General features: G+C 34.7%; 1 protein-coding gene across 1 annotated transcript in view; it reads left to right on the top strand.

Moving 5' to 3' along the window:
* The window catches only part of LOC101888212 (glutamate receptor 1), a 191261-nt gene that overhangs the window by 67800 nt on the left and 109754 nt on the right, over positions 1-13707 (top strand). The window lies entirely within an intron of this gene.

Below are 13707 nucleotides of genomic sequence, written 5' to 3'. Positions count from 1 at the left end.
GACACTCAGGCCAATAACCGTGGATTTCTAAAGAATAGTCTTAAGGACACTCAGGCCAATAACCGTGGATTTCTAAAGAATAGTCTTAAGAACACTCAGGCCAATAACCGTGGACTTTTAAGAATATTTTTAAAGACCAGTTACCGTGGATTTTTAAATAAAATTTCTTGAGGACTATCTGGCCAATAACCGTAAATTGTCAATGAATTTTTTTTAAAAAGGCTCTTAGGCCAATCATCTTGTTTTTTTTTTTTTTTTTTTTTGAAAAACAAACTTGGTCTTATTAAAAAATTATTTCTTTTAGGGACCAGCCGAAAAACTTGAATTTTTGAAAAATATTTTTCAAGGACCAACAAATGAACGTGAATTTTTAAAGAACTTATTTTAAAGACCAACCAGTAAACGTGGATTTTTCAAGGACCAACCGATAAACTTGGATTTTTGAAGAATATTTTTTCAAGGACTAATAGATCAATAAACCCTTTAATGTCACTTTATTCACAGGTATAGCTGGGTTGGGGACCACGGGGCTCGTGCTCCCTCCGAAACTTTAATATTTAGATATTTTTAGAGAATTCAATTTAAGAAATAATCAAAAAAAAAATTTGGAGATTCTTTCAAAAACATTTGGAAAGGTTTGAAGACCAGAGCTTTGGGAGTCCTTAAAAAATTTCCAATATTCACGATTATAACTTTGAAAACTTTTTTTGTACAATTTCAAAAGAATCAACTGATTATAAATTTGAGAATGACCAAAAAAATAATTGTCAAAAATTTTGGGAAAAAACCATGGTCTACATTATCAAATATTTTTTCAACAACTTTTCATAGATCTAAATGGGCTGAAAAAAAATAATCAATGCACTATTTTGTCATATTTTTTGAATTTTATCAGTTTAATAATTTTATCAGTTTAATACGTTTAAAAAATTACTGTGAAGGCTAAAAAGTCCTAACAAACATTTTAAAAAAATCGGCGTTTCGTTGATGAAATGTCTTCAGAAAATCTAAAAAAATTTATATATTTTTTTAATTTTTTAAAATACACGCTTTAAATATTTTTTTAGATCTACATTTTTAATATTTTCAAAATTCACGTTTATAATATTTTATTTTAATATTTTTATTTATTTTTTATATGGTTCGGAGAGTCCTTAAAAACTATATATAAAATTACTCAATTGTTGGCTGAAAATTCCTTGAATAAAACATTTGTAAAACATTCAACCGTGGTGAATGAAAAGTCCATGAAAATAAGTGTTATATTAGTGACTGAAAAATTCTTAAAAAATAATTTGAAAATTTCACGTTGACGGCCTTACAAAAATAAAAAAAAAAAACCACAAATAAAAAAAAGAACAAGGAAGATTACCCTTTGCGTCCAATTTGCTCATCAGTCAATTCTCCAACAATTAAACTCTGCAGATATATCGTCAACATTTTGAAAAATCTTACCAGCAATTCCAGATACAATGTCAAAGACTCTATAGCTTTTAAGGATAAACTACAGAAGGTCACCATCAAAAAAACGGAAAGAATGGTGTCCTTTGATGTTGTTTCCCTGTTTCCTAGCATTCCCGTAGACTCAGGAATTCGTTAAATAGAAGATAGATGGGACGAAATAAAAGAATATACAAATATGACAAAGGGCTTATTTTTCAATATTCTTACTTTCTGCATCAAGGACAACCGCTATTTCAAATTTGACGACAAAGTGTACAAACAAAAGAGAAGACTTCCAATGGGTTCGCCGGCTTCTCCGATTGTAGCCGATTTGGTGATGGAGAAATTACTTGACACCTGTTTGGAAAAACTTACAACAAAACCGACGATTGTGACGAAGTATGTTGACGATCTTTTTGTGATTCTTGAAACAAGTGCAATACAAGACACATTGACAATGTTAAACAGCTTTAATAACAATATCAAATTTACGATGGAGGAAGAATTACATGGAAGATTACCCTATTTGGATACAATAGTCTGTAGGAACAATGAGAAAATAGAATTTGATTGGTACCAAAAACCGACAGCTTCTGGCAGAATCATTAATTTCTTTTCAAAGCATCCGAAACAAATAATAATTAACACAGCTAAAAATTTTGTACACAGAGTATTGAATATAAGTGACGAAAAATTCCACAGCCGAAACAAAAACAAAATCAGAGAAATATTGACAATGAATAATTTTCCAATGAACATGATCAACAACTTTATTGAATATAGACCCACAAGACCAAAGCAGGAAAAAGAGGAAAAAAACATACAAGTCGATGATTTACATACCACACATGTCAGAAAGGTTCTTAAAATCTAACATATACGACAAGAATACATTTGCAATAGCGCAAAAAACGAACAACACTCTAAAAAAGTTTTTCAGCGACACTAAAAGCAAAATAAACACCGAAGACAAACACAACGTAATTTACCAAATTGAATGCGAGGGAAACAACAACGAAAAATGTGGGAAACTGTACGTTGGGACAACAAAAAACAGACTTAAAACGAGAATGTCTGCTCACAAATCAAACATCAAATGCAGAAACGAAAATGAGACTCAAAAGACAGCTCTTACTGAGCATTGCAGGAGAAATAACCACACACCAAACTTTGAGAATATTAAAATACTACAAACGGAGTTACCTCTCTCTCAGGAGATTGACTTTAGAAATGTTACATATTAATAACCTACCAACAACAAAGAGAATAAACTATAAGAGCGACACCGACAACGCAGCTTATTGCTACCGCCATCTCACACAGAAAAATATATCGTGCAATATGTAAAACAACTCAGTGCAATATTTACCACAGACGATGATAGTGAAATTCTATCGTAGGTTTAAGTAAAACTTGACACTTTTATAGATGTTTTACATGTAAGCAATATATTTATTTTCTGTGTATTTTTCTGTTTGTCTTTTATCGTTTTGTTAAATAATTTAATGCTGTGATAACATGAAATATAAAAATCAAAATGTATTTTTGTAGATCTCCCTGAAGATGCAATGTAACCCATTGCGAAATATCGGATTTTAATAAAGGAAAAAAACCCAGACCTAAAGCTCAAAGAAATATTTATTTATTGAAAAAAATAAAAAAAAAACCTTTTTTTTTGTTCTAAAAATCAACTTTTTAATTAAATTCTATTGAAGAAATGTCTTCAAAAATCTAGGTTTGGTGAATGAAGAAGTCCTTAAAAAAATATTTCGCGCTTTACAATTCCTAAAAAAATTATTTTAACAAATTCACAAGTGGTAGCTAGAATTCCTAAAAATATTTTTGTGCCCAAAATTCCTAATTCTTAAATTCCAGGATGGTAGCTCAGTTTGTAAAAAAAATATATCCAAAACGGTGGCTCTTTTAATTACTGGGTGGCGAAATGATTGTTGATTTATGTATGTCATTTATGCAGATCGCATTTATTGTCCGATTGAGGTGAAATTTTCCAAACAATGCTTGTTTGGCCCAAAGACGAACCCTATTAAAATTGGTGAGAATTGATTCAAATTTAGATATAGCTTGCATACATATCTTCAACCGATGTCGGCCAATATCAGTCCGAATGACTTGAATTTTTTGCACATTCAACCGAATTCAGTCTAGAAGCAATTACATCAAATTTAGTGAAAATCGGTTCAGATATAGCTTTAGGCTCCATACATATTTTTCATCCGGTTTATTGTGCACCAAATGGCTAATATCAGCCCAAATGAACTGAATTTTGGCACTTCCAACGGAATTCAGCCCAGAAGCAAGTACTTAAAATGTTTGTAAAAATTGGTTCAGATATAGCTATCCCATATATATGTTTCATCCGATTTGTTGTTGAAGTCCTCATATGCGTAATATGCACTCCACAACAAGGATATTTAGTATCGACCATCAGATACACTTTGAACATATCTCTGCCAAATTTTATCGAGATCGATTAAATTTTTTTGTACCTTCGATATACATTCATCCGATTTTATGGTATGGTATATGTAATATCAGCCCAAATTGGATAGAATTTTTCATATTCAAACGAATTTTACCATTTGATGAAACTCGGTCCGGTATATCTCTTGCTCCAATAAATATTTGTTAATATAATCCTTATCGAAGTCATATCATGCACTACGCAGCAATGATGTTCAAAGGCTGCGTCAAATTTATTGAAAATCGACTCAAAGTTGGATAGAGTTCCCAAACTGTGACTACGCTAAAACCACGAGACGCATCAAAGAAGGTTTATAGCTGATATGATATACTGCACATAAATTTCTAATATTAACTTGTTTTGTTACAGGAGCTCTACTAAATACGCATACTGGTGTAGGATATAATATAGCCTGCATGTCCGACTTTTTACCTGTCCTTACTGGCCTTAGATTTAATACTGCAACACTCTTTGTTTTAAAAACAACTTTTTTAATAAATCGAAGCTTGTGACCTTCAAAAGTGCTTAAACATGTATTTATGAAAATCCACTACTTACCTTAATATAAGGTAAAAAATTCTGCGAAAATTTTCATATCTCGCAAAATAATTCAATACATGCCACCTTTGATCTAAACTCCATAAAAATGATGTTTAAAATAATTTCATTCACTTCAATCTCCATTGACTTTGTATTCAAAACTATGCAAAACAAATTCATTTAAATGCTGCAAAACTCCTCTCAACTCTACTATTAAAGATTAAATACGAATTTATTCCTGTTCTTCCATCGCACATGTGTGTCTGATGCTGTGTCTTCTTTTTTTTTTCCAATTTTTTACTTTGGCAACATTTTATAATAAATAGTATATAAAATAAGAATAGGAAAAAATGTGAGCCGGAAAAAATTGAGACTATGCAACATAATAAATGGAGCACATCCGGAGAATGCAGCACACACACACACACACGTATGCACGCACTCCGAACCACAAGAACATCGACACGTGAACATAATTCCTAGCGCACAGACGCGCACACACACACACGAACACGTCCAGAACACACTGTGCCAAGAAAACTGCAAAGCAGAAGAAGAAGAAGTTTTCATTGGTGGTGTTGGGGAAACAATATTACGAACTGGAACATTATAGTTGGATAGTTTGTTGGTGTGTATGTGTGCATGTGTGCATGATTTTTTCCTTCACTCGTTTCAGACCATAAACAAGTGAATAGTAATGGTTGGTTGGTTGGTTGGTTGGTATAACATTCTTGGCCACATCAAGAAGGGCGAGGGCGAGGGAGGAGCTGCAAACTGTGGTCCTTTTATCCGGTATTTTTACTTCAATTCCAGAGATCTATTCCAACTATGAAGGCTAGGGATCGTTAAATGTATTGCTATGATTATGCTTACACACACTTGCACACAGAGCCGCGAGAGGAGAGCAAGAGAGACATATGACATGTAATATTCGAAACCATCTACTAATGGTTGCCAGTAAGCGAGTGATAAGTGTATGTATATAAATGGAAGTCTTATTACACACACACATACATAGATATATGCACATTCATGTTCATGTGGAAAGAAGTGAGCATTTGAAAAATGAAAATTAATATGAAAAACATTTTACGAAATATGATATGAAAACAATTTGGTAAAATACGTTTTGGAGTAAAATTGCGGAAAAACAAAACTATTTTCACTTTAATATTTGGTTTAAGAGGAAATTTTAATAGCAAAATACGAAAATGATATTTTCCGGTCATACTTGTGGATTGTTTCAGAATATTTTTCAGAAATCATCAGGTTTACTATGATATATGGGGTTTCTTACAAAACAGGTTTTTATGTTAGGACTAAGAACTTAGAAACTAAGGACCCTGCGTACCAAAACAGTAGATTTTCAAAGAAATTTTTTAGTAACTTTGGTAAATTAAATTCCGAAGTCTTTTCCAACTTAATTACGTCTACAATTTTGATATTTTCGCCCAATGAGCCATTAACCTAAGTAAGACAAAAAAATAATGATCAAGGCCAAAAAGAAGTTTTGTTTAGGAATGTTTATGAGGCACTATCAAAGCCACAAACGTGGATAATCTATACATATAAACAAGTAAAAAATCTGTATGTTCGGCCGGGTCGAACTTTGAATATCCTCCATCATTCGGAACGAATTTCCCGATTTAAAAAAAAAATAAAATTCGTTTAATATTCTGTTAAAATCTTAAAACTACCGAATGTAGCCGTTATATTAGGATGTACACGATGACGTGGACCTGCATAGGCAACTTTTATCATAAGCCATTACAATATTCAAATGCGAAACTTGAACAAAAAAAAATCGGTGAATAATGTAGCTAAAATTATCAAAATGCCGAATATCGGGAGGTACCGTTATATGGGGGCTATACGAAAACTTGGACCTGCGCAGGTAATGTTACAGGCTGTAGTAGCCATTACGAACTTCAAATACCAAATCTAAATCTAAATTAAGTAAAAAGCAGGAAGTTCGGCCAGGCCGAACATTGAATACCCTCCACCATTTGGAACAAATTTGTAAATTTTCAAAAAATAAAATCCGTTAAAAATTCTGTTAAAATCTTAAAAATGCCGAATATAGCCGTTATATTGGGGTCTATACGACGTAGACCTACATAGACATTGCTTGTTATAAGCCATTACCATATTATAAACGGGAATAATGTAGCATCTTCAAAATACCCTGTATAGCGAGGTACTGTTATATCGGAGCTATACGAAGATCGGGAGGTGCATAGACAATTTTCTGTCACAGGCTGTAGCATCCATTACGAACTTCAAATACGACATCACAAACAATTTATGTGAGTATTGTATCTAAAATCGTAAAAATACCGAATATAGCGAGGTACTGATATATGGCGCCTATACAAAGACCTGGACCTGCATTGACAATTTACTGTCACAGACTGTAGTTCCTATTACGAACTTCAAATACCAAATTAGAAACCATTCCGCTGAATAATGTCGCTAAAATAATCAAAATACTGAATATCGGCCGTTCGTTATATGGGGTTGTATAGCCCCCAACTTGGACCTGCACAGACAATTTTCTGTCTGAGGCTGTGGTATTCATTACGATCTTCAAATACTAAATTTGAAAGAATTCCGGTGAATAATGTCGCTAAAATCATAAAAATACCGAATATCGGAAGGTACTGCTATATGGAGGCTATGCGAAGAGTACTTGAAGTTCGTAATGGTTACTACAGCCTGAGACAGAAAATTGTGGACCTACATGGCACATTTTCTGTTTTAGGATGTAGTATTCATTACGAAATTCAAATATCAAATTTGAAACAATTCCGGTGAAAAATGTCGCTAATATCATCAATATTCCAAATATCGGGAGGTATTTTTATATGGGGACTATACCAAAATGTGGGCCAGACAATTTTGTGTCATTGACTGTAGTATCTATTACGAACTTCAAATACCAAATTTGAAACAATTCTCTTGAACAATGTCGCTAAAGTCATCAGAATACCGAATATAGGGAGGTACTATTACATGGGTGCTATACCAAAACGTGGACCTTCACAGACAATTTTCTATCATAGGCTGTAATAACTATTACGAATTTCAAATACCAAATAAAAAAAAATGTCGCTAAAATCAACAAAATATCAAAAATAGGGAGGCACCGTCATCTGGGAGCTATACGAAAACGTGGACCTGCACAGACACTTTTCTGTCTTAGGCTTTATTATCCATTACGAACTTCAAATACCAAATTTAAAAAAAAAATCCGGTGAATAATGTCGCTAAAATCATCATCGCTATACCAAAACGTGGACCTACATGGCCTATTTTGTGTCGTAGGCTCTAGTATCCATTACGAACTTCAAATACCAAGTTAAAAAAAATTTAATAAATAAATTTTGTGTCTCGTACCATCGCTCTTTTCCGTGATACTGGTAGCGTAACCCGACGTCAAGGATGCGGACGGAAGAAAACAGCAACATCAGCAGAAATGGTTCGAAAAGTAAAGAAGCGACTTGATTGCAGTTGCCGAAAAATGGCTTCTGAGCTGAATATATCGCTATATTCCATTCCGCAAATATTGAAAAATGAGTTCGGGGTAAATCCATTGAAATTCCAAAATGTGCATGAACTTACAACGCAAGAGAAAGAAAAGCAGACTCAAAAGAGCTAAAGAGTTGCTTCGCTTGGCCAAATGTGGTGAACTGCCGAATTTGGTTTTCTCCGTCTCCGATGAGAAAATATTCGTTTTCCAGCAGTTTGTAAACAAACAAAATGATCGTGTTGACTTGCCAAAGAGGTCAGCTGAAAATGTGCACCTTCGGTTGGCCACCAGAACTCAAGCCTCAAGCTGGCCATGGTGATGGTGTGGGTCATATGGTCGCTCTCCGCTCGTATTAATCAACCATGGTATCAGAATAAATGCCGAATATTATCGCCAAAATATTCTGGAGGGTGTATTAAATCCTTGGGCACGCAAACATTTTGGCCGCAGACCTTAGACATTCCAACAGGACTCAGCACCATGGCACTCAGCAGGCGCCACCCAATAATGGCTACAAAATGGGGTTCCTCGCTTCATTTGCAGCTCACAATGGCCACCAAAATCTCCGGATACCAATCCGTTGGGCTATTGTATCTGGAGTATTTTGTGTCGATTACCTCACGCAAGCGCTCCGCCTTGAAGGGGCCAAAATACCGCAGAGCAAGGTTTGGGCAGCGTGTGGCGGTTTCATTGGCCGTTTGAAGTCCTTAATTTGTGCCAAAGGTGACCAGTTCGAACACATCGTAACTTATTCAAAAACTTGATGCTATTTCTGACATTTTTTGCTTTCATTTAATCAGATTAAAAAAAGTAGACATTTTGGCGTTTGACTTTGTTGTAGTTTTTTTTTAGCTCATCCTGTGTATTTCAGGCTTTTCTAGCCCAAAACATTTTTCGAGGGCTTATTCTAAAATTGAAGAAATATTTCGATGCTTTCATTTCGTATTTTAAGAAACACTTTGTATTTATACCCTACAACACTATGTGTTGGGGCTATTATAAGTTTGATTGGGCCAAAATTTATGTAACACCTCGAAAATTGATTTCCCACATAGGAAAGTATACATGGATCTTCCTATCTCGCCGAGCTGAGTCGATCTAGCTATGTATGTCCGTCCGTCTGTCCATGTTAATTTGTAATCAGTATACATGTTGCAATTATGGCCCGATCTTCACGAAATTGAAAATGGAGTCCGGGCTAGGGTCAGAATAGAACCCTATTTCTTTTTGAGATTATCGCATAATATTTAGGGGTTGAAATGGACCAAAAACTGAAAAAAATCCTGAATTTGCAGTTGCTCTACAGGTCGCAGAAGTCGCTGGGCAGAAGCCTTCCAATTTTAAAGGTCATCGGTGGGTGAAATAGACCACATCATTTGTATTAAATAAAAGTCAAATTTTCCATTAAACCGCGAATATTTTTAATCCCGGCGAAATTACAAATAGACGAACAGGTCAATTCTGACCGTTACATAGATGCGCGATAGTAAATATATCGGTTATATACAGCGAAGTACATACAATGTGTATATACAAAGGAAGAGGATGTTTGTTAGAATGGTTATATTTCAAGAATGGCTAGACCGATTTTGACAAATTTTGTCAATTCAGAATGCCCTCTTGACAAAAAAGTATAAAATCTTAAAAAATCACAGAAAAATAAGCCAATAATGATGTTAATATAGATTTTGTAGGTTTTTGCGACATTTTTTTACTTTTTCATATTTTTTATCGGATGCGATTTTTTCAATTTGACTTTTAATATTTTGTAATATTTTTTCACCTTACAACACAGGTTGGTTATATAAGTATTGCAAATATCGTCCGATCCTCACGAAAATTTTCACAAGGGTAGGCCTATTGTTTTCAAAGATGTCCGCAATATATTAGGGGGTTGAAATGGACCAAAAATTTTCCTGATTTTGCAGCCGTTATAAAGGTCACAAATAGAAACCAAAGGACACGAAATCACGCATAAAGTTAGAGTTTAGGACAGCAGGTACAATGGACCACTAATTTTGTGTGAAAAAAATACCAGCATTACTTACAAGCGATATCCGAAATACACAAAAGTCGAACTTTTAGCTTGTTTATGCTGATTTCATTGACGAATGTGGCCAAATATCGTAGACAAGCAAATTATATAAATGAGTCTAAAATTGGAGATGCAGAGGGGTATCTTCCGTTTGTAGATGATCGCAAAATACTTAGGTGTTCAAATTAAGCAAAAACCGAAATGTTTTTCCGATCACACAATTGAAGCCAATCGACACACCTGTGAAGAGAGTTAAGGACAGGGAAGAATTCTAGCATTTTGGATGACCATTGGATAATATTTAGCTGTAGAATGGAATTGTAACAACTAACAGCCTGACGGAGTGCATAAATGTTGGGCAAATGTCCCTAGTCAAAATCCTAATTGCAAAAGCGAAATCTTCCAATATGGATTTGGACATAAGGGGGCTGCTAACATATTCTAGTGTTGTAGGGTATAACATAGTCGGCCCCGCACGACTATAGCCTTTGCTTACTTGTTTATTTTAAAATTGATTTATTTTTTTACTATTGACCCCTATGGTTGGTAATTCCGCATTAAACTACACTATTCCTTATAGCACTACAATTATTTCCATCCTTTCTCTCTGCCTAACCTCCCTCCACCCCTTACATGTCAATTTGTTAAATTACAACAGTTCCAAGTACAATGGACTAACTTTAACGTTCACGAATTTCCGCTAAGAAAATCATGCCTTTCACTTCCGATTGATAGTGAATGGACTAATAGAACAACGAAGAGTATACCAACTAGAGCAACAACACCAATGCCAAAAACAAAAAAAGAGAAGAGCAAATGAATTCTTTAGCACTTGCACTTTGTTTTGAAGTACAGCCGGAAAGCCAGGGACAATGGGAAGGCGTGTTCGCATCGATAGTCTCGGGTAACATTCATACAATGCCATAAAGTTGTTGTTAGATATACAACTTCCGTTTCCGGTCTTGTTACATTTAAGTTTTACAAGGCAATTTTATTGTAGTTGTTGTTGTTGTATTCCTGAAGTTGCACACCTAAACACATACGACACGGTTTACCATGAAAATGAGAGTTATTCGTTGTTCGAATGCTGTGAAATAGTTATTTAATGTTCTCAAGAAGTGAGTTTTTGGTTTATGGCAGAGGAGGTGCAGAAGTGGGAGGAAGTGTAGGTGTTTGGTATTTATTTTGTTTTCTTTTTTTTTCTTCTGAAGTATAACTTGAGGCTATTGTTAAAATAGACTCCTTAATATCCATATTTCATTTCCTTGCGTTTTATAGTTTTTCTCTCCGTGTTTTGGTCGAAAACCCATAGCCTTCTTTGTCTGCTGGGAGTAAATGAATTTTCGATTTTTTTTTTTTGTTTATGGAAATAAATGTCGGCCAAGTTAACACTTAGGTTTTTTCCATCTTCTTATTTCTGCTGAAATGGCTATTTTTCCCGTTACATGGCTGATTCTTATGTTACTTTGTGTGTTCTCTTTTTTGCCTGTTTGTTTACTGTGATGTTTCCCCATTTACATTAAGTTAAGTTGCCTTTATTGCCACAAGGATATCCGTTTACGGCCAGTTGTTGTTTTTTTTTGTTTTGTTTTCCATCTCTACTTTTAAGAGTATCCATCGTTTTTTTTTTTTTTTTCTTGTCTTGTTCATTTGTGGAGCCGCATCCTTTTAAGACCTCATATTGCCTTGTGGAAGAGTGGGTACTTTTTTTGCTTTGCCATAAATTCTAACGAGGATACATGAACGAACACAAGGATTTTTTTTGCAGCAGCAGCTCCTCTAATTCCACTTTAAAGCTTTCATGTCGTTTGCATGTGACAAAGCTGTATGGATCTGTTGTGTTCCAATTTCAGTGATGTACTCTTCACTTCTCTCACGATTTTTTCATATTGATAATGCGTTCATAGAAATGGTCGAAAATAAATAGAGGAGGCCTTAAAAGCTCAGAAAAAGGACATTTGGTCATTTGCAACCTATGAACCTATATATTCTTCACACTAGATCATGGGTAAATAAAATATATATTGATGTGTAAAATATGAAGAGAACCGGAAGCTTTTTTTGGATTTTATAATCGTTTTAGTTATTAAAAACATTGACCCTTTGGGGGGAGGTATCAGAAGGAATCTTCCGATCTCTACAATCTGTATAACAGATCTTGTGTTGATAGAAATATTGCGACGTGTCCAATCTGAATGGAGCTTCACGGTTATTCAAAATTTTAACCCTTTGTGGGGGAGATACTTGATGGAGTGGACCGATATTGTCCACTAATGTAAATACTAGGATTCACTAAGTTGGAGCATAATCCGTTCTCTTTCAGTGCAGTAAATTTTTTTTTATGAAAATTTCGAACTTTTGTGGGAAGATACCAGAAGGTGTGGACCGGTCTTGCCCATCTCCGAACTCCATATAAGTTTTAAAATAGTATTCCGATGTACGAAGTTTGGACAAAATCGGACACTCCCTTCGAGAGTTATTGTGCGCACCAGCCAGATAGACGGAAATCGACAGATCGACTCCAAATGACCTGAAACGGATTTTATCCAAATAGACATAGTGTCTTATACCATTATTTCTATGAGGAAAGTTTTGTCCATATCAAATGATATATTTTTGTATCCACGATTGAAATAAAATATTCTAATACATTTTTTATTGAAAACTAGGCACGTTTTGATCGAATCAAATAATATATACACGCTCCATCCATATGGCTGAGGGTATAATACAGGGTGAGATGAAAAAACTGCACCCAATTTCAGACTGCTGTCATTTCTAAGCCACTCGTCCGACAGCTGTTAAAATTATTACAGTGACAGCTCATTATATTGTTTACAAGCGTATAAAAGCATTGAGAATTTTCCAGAATAACAATTATTCGTGGTGGAATTCAAGCGTGATAGTGTGATTTCTTTATAATCGGCTGGAAAACCACAACTGGCTATCGTTAGAGCACTCCAGCATTTAAATGTGAATAAATCTTTTGTGTCTCGTACCATCGACCGTTACCGTGATACTGGTAGCGTAGCCCGAGGTCAAGGAAGTGGACGAAAGAAAACAGCAACATCAGCAGAAATGGTTCGAAAAATAAAGAAGCATCTTGATCAAAACCCGAGCCGCAGTGGGCCAAAAAATGGCTGGGTTAAAATTGAAATATAAGCTCGGGGTAAAACCATTGAAATTGCAAAAAGTGCAAAAACTTACACTGCAACAGAAAGAAACCAGTAAAGAAAGTCTTAAAGTCGGGCGGGGCCGACTTTATGATACCCTACACCACTTTGCTAATTGAGTAGAGCTCCACATAACAATTAAAAGTTTTTATGGGAGAATTCAATCATACACGCTATGATTATAATTATAATTTAAAGTTCAAAAGATTAAATATGCAGAAGTAAGCACAAATAATTTGAAATCGGGTAAAGATATATATGGGAGCTATATCCAAACCTGAACCGATCTCGATAAAATTTGGCAAAGATATTTTTGAGCTGTATTTTATATATTTCCCTGAATATCGTTGTTACGGAGTGCATATTACGGCTGTGGGTAACAAATATAACAAATCGGAGGAACAATATATATGGAAGCTATAGCTATATCTGAACCGATCGTCACCAAATTTGACATACCTGCTTCTAGACTCAATTCGGTCGTAAGTGCCAAATTTCATCCAAT

Source organism: Musca domestica, unplaced genomic scaffold (genome assembly GCF_030504385.1).
Source record: "Musca domestica strain aabys unplaced genomic scaffold, Musca_domestica.polishedcontigs.V.1.1 15, whole genome shotgun sequence".
Taxonomy (NCBI): Eukaryota; Metazoa; Arthropoda; class Insecta; order Diptera; family Muscidae; genus Musca; species Musca domestica.
This window is presented reverse-complemented; position numbering and strand designations above follow the sequence as displayed.